Genomic DNA, 4,746 nt, shown 5'->3' on the forward strand with positions numbered 1-4,746 from the left:
ATGGATTGGAAACAGCATCATAGTGTTTAGGAGCTTGAAGAGGTTGAACAAAACCAACAGAGAAGAGATCTAAATTCTCCACTAGACTGGATTGGAAACAGCATCATAGTGTTTAGGAGCCTTGAGAGAGTTGAAACAACACCAACAGAGAAGATATCTTTTAATTCCTCCACTAGACTGGATTGGAAACAGCACTCATAGTGTTTAGGAAGCTTGAGAGAGTTGAAAACAACACACAACGAGAAGATATCTAATTCTGCAACTAGACTGGATTGGGGAAAGGAGGGAAACCTAGTCAGTTGTTAACAACTGAATGCCATTCAACTGAAAATGTGTCTTCCTCACTTAACCCAACCCCTCTGATTCAGAGAGTGCGGAGGGCTTGCCTTAAATCGACATCCAACGTTTTCGGCCGACCGGGGGACATTGGGTTTAACTGCCTTGCTCAGGGCAGTAACAACAGATGTTTACCTTGTCAGCTTGGGGATTCGATCCAGCAACCTTTCGTTACTGGCCCAATGGAAACAGCATCATAGTGTTTAGGAGCTTGAGAGAGTTGAAACAACACCAACAGAGAAGGGATATATTCTGCAACTGTATAACAGGATCAAAACACCATAAGTGTGTTCAATCTTTTCTGGGTAGTGCTCCCAGTCCTGGCAAAGGTGTTGCACAACTCTTGATTAAGTGGTGTTATAACACAATGTTTCAGAACACCTCAGGATGAATTTTTCAGTACACTTTAAATCTATCCCAAGACCCTCACAATCGTGTGTTTCAATTACTCCAGCAGTTAACGTTCCACCTCCTTTTTAGTTTGTGTTACAAAGCACTTATTCATTTACAAGTGCACAGGTTTTTAAGGAATTCAAGTCGTAGAGCCTGCCACTCGTTGGAATCGGTGCTATGGTCAGATGGCGCTGAAATAGATCTCTTGGCCACGCACACCAGTGGTGGTTTTGGTGTCAGAAGGATGCATATACACGGCGTGTATGAAACATGAACACCCCCCTTTGCCCTCAAACAGCCCCTCCAATTGTCAGGGCATGGACTTCTAAAGGTGTTGAAAGCATTTCACAGGGATGCGTGACACTAATCAAAAGGACAAAGTTAATGGTTAACTGACCACATAATCAACATTTTGCAACGCCCTCTCAGTCTCCGTGAAACCCATTGAAAAACGTTGTGGTTTCAACAAGCTCTTTTTGGATGTGGATAATTAGCGGTATCAGCCTATTTCCTGCCTGCATGCATTATTTGGTGTTTTTTACGTGTGTTAACTGAGCGATATTTATTGATGAATTTTGCAAGCAGAGTCTCAATTTGTGTTTGTTCCTATATTTTGTGAATATTGGTTGGTGAAGCAGACCCCAGGACTCACAACCATAAAGGGCAATGGGTTCTAAACTGATTCAAGTATTTTTAACCAGATCCTAAATTGGTCGATTTATGTTCTTTTGATGGCATAGAAGGCCCTACTTGTCTTGTCTCTCAGATCGTTCACAGCTTTGTAGAAGTTACCTGTGGGCGCTGATATTTTATGCCAGAGGTAAGTAATGTTTGTCAGGGCATGGACTCTACAAGGTGTYGAAAGCATTTCACAGGGATGCTGACCCATGTTGACTCCAATGCCTTCCACAGTTGTCAAGTTGGCTGGATGTCCTTTGGTTGGTGGGCCATTCTTGATACACACGGGAAACTGTTGACTGTGAAAAACCCAGCAGCGTTGCAGTTCTTGACACACTCAAACCGGTGCACCTGGCACCTACTACCATACCCTGTTCAAAGGCACATGCATATTTTGTCTTGCCCATTCAGACCTGGTCAGTCTGTCATGGAAAGAACAAGTGTTCCTAATGTTTTGAACACTCAGTGTATAAAAAAAGTATGTCTCATACCTAATGTAAAATATGGTGGTGGATCTTTGATGCTATGGGGCAGTTTTGCTTCCACTGGTCTTGGGGCCCTTGTTAAGGTCAATGCCATCATTAACTTTTCCAAGAACCAGGACATTTTAGCCAACATTTGGTTGCCTCTGCAGGAGGCTGAAAATTAGCCTGAAGTGTATCTTCCAGAAAGACAATAACCCCAAGCACTAATTGTAACGATCGTCCTGGAAAGAAGGTGACCAAAATGCAGCGTGGTAAGTGTTCATTGTAATTTAATAAATAAACTGAACACTGAAACAACAAAAAACAACAAAGAGAGTGAATGAAACGAAACAGTCCTGTCTGGTGCAACAACACAAAACAGAAAACACCTACCCACAACACACAGTTGGAAAAAGGCTACCTAAGTATGGTTCTCAATCAGAGACAACGATAGACAGCTGCCTCTGATTGAGAAACACACCCGGCCAAACACACAGAAAAGAAAACATAGATCACCAGACATAGAATGCCCACCCCAACTCATGCCCTGACCAAACCAAAATAGAGACATAAAAATGATCTCTAAGGTCAGGGCGTGACACTAATCAAAAAGGACAAAGTAATGGTTAACTGACCACATAATCAACATTTTGCAACGCCCTCTCAGTCTCCGGACTTGAAAAGCCCATTGAAAACGTGTGGTTCAACAGCTCTTCTGTTCCGGATTTGGATAATTAGCCGGGTCATCCCACCAGCCCTATTCTGGCTCTGCATGCATTGATTTGGATGTTTTTAACGGTTATTAAGTTTACAACTTCGAGGGATATTAGTTTGATGTAATTTTGCATAGCAGAGGTCTCGAGAGTGTTGTGGTGTTTTGTCCCATTTTGTGAATTATTGGGTTGGTGAGCCAGACCTCCAGACCTCCACAACACATAAAGGGACATGGGTTTCTATCACTGATTCGAAGTATTTTTAGACAGATGCCAGGATTGGTTCTCTGATTTATTTTATGTTCCTTTTGATGGCATAAAGTCAAGGAAAGGCCCTCGATGGCATATGAATCATCTAGCTCTCCCATCAAGATCGTTCAGCTAAGCTTTGTAAGAAGTTACCTGTGGGCGCTGATGATTATGCAGAGGGTAGTATAGTTTTGGTTACGTGTATAGGGTTGGGGCAATGGATGTCGCCTTAAGGGAATATTGGAGAATTTGTATTTGTTGGTCCTGGGCAACTGGAAACTTTTGTTGGGGAACACCATTATTTTTGTCTTACTCGAGATTTCTAACTGAAGATTACCAGGGCCCAGGTCTGGACAATCAGTGCAGAAGATCTGACGCTGCTGGTAAGGCCCCTTCTTGGTTGGGAGACAAGAAGCAACCAGAATCATGCGAAACGAAACCTTTTAGACAATTTGTCTTCAGGTATCCAAGTAGGGTGAGGGCGGGTGCTGCAGAATGTTCTATCCCACTTATGTGCTCAGATCTCTTTGCCAATTTCGTTGATATACATGTTGAAGATGGGGTTGGGCTTACAGTCTGCATCCCTGGTCATCACTCCACGAACACTATCAGCATGCCAGTACAGGTGTTTTATTGCACAACTCCTTTACACACCGCAACACTTGTTGATTGTGTACATAGATTTTATACAATGTTGTATGTTTTTCGCCCAAAACACCACTTTCCATTAATTTTGTTTAGCTCAGGTTGTTAAATTCTACAACCACCTAAAAGGAAGTGATTCCCACACCTTCCATAGCAAAACCATCACCTACAAAGATATGTACCTGGAGAAGAGTCCCCTAAGCAAACTGGTCCTGGGACTCTGTTCACAAACACAAACAAATCAAAATAAATCAAAGGGGGCACACAAATAGTCCGGGTAGCCATTTGATTACCTGTTCAGGAGTCTTATGGCTCGGGGGTGAAAACTGTTGAGAAGCTTTTTTGTCCTAGACTTGGCACTCCGGTACCGCTTGCCATGCGATAGTAGAGAGAACAGTCTGTTACTGGGGTGGCTGGGGTATTTGACMATTTCTAGGGCCTTCCTCTGACACCGCCTGGTGTTGAGGTCCTGGATGGCAGGCAGCTTAGCCCCAGTGATGTACTGGGCCGTACGCACTACCCTCTGAAGTGCCTTGCGGTCGGAGGCCGAGCAATTGCCGTACCAGGCAGTGACGCAACCAGTCAGGATGCTCTCGATGTTGCACCTGTAGAACCTTTTGAGGATCTCAGGACCCWTGCCAAATCTTTTTCGTTTCCTGAGGGGGAATAGGCTTTGTCGTGCCCTCTTCACGACTGTCTTGGTGTGTTTGGGCCATTCTAGTTTGTTGGTGATGTGGACACCAAGGAACTTGAAGCTCTCAACCTGCTCCACCACAGCCCCGTCCTCCTTTTCCTGTAGTCCACAATCATCTCCTTAGTCTTGGCTACGTTGAGGGATAGGTTGTTATTCTGCCACCACCCAGCCAGGTCTCTGACCTCCTCCCTATAGGCTGTCTTGTTGTTGTTGGTGATCAGGACTACCACTGTTGTGTCGTCTGCAAACTTAATGATGGTGTTGGAGTCATGCCTGGCCATGCAGTCGTGGGTGAACAGGGAGTACAGGAGGGGACTGAGCACGCACCCCTAGGGAGGTCCAGTGTTGAGGATCAGCGTGGCAGATGTGTTGCTACCTACCCTCACCACCTGGGGGCGGCCAATCAGGAAGTCCAGGATCCAGTTGCAGAGGGAGGTGTTTAGTCCCAGGATCCTTACCTTAGTGATGAGCTTTGAGGGTACTATGGTGTTGAACGCTGAGCTGTAGTCAATGAATAGCATTCTCACATAAGTGTTCCTTTTGTCCAGATGGGAAAGGGCAGTGTGGAGTGCAA

Source organism: Salvelinus sp. IW2-2015, linkage group LG16, assembly GCF_002910315.2.
Source record: "Salvelinus sp. IW2-2015 linkage group LG16, ASM291031v2, whole genome shotgun sequence".
Taxonomy (NCBI): Eukaryota; Metazoa; Chordata; class Actinopteri; order Salmoniformes; family Salmonidae; genus Salvelinus; species Salvelinus sp. IW2-2015.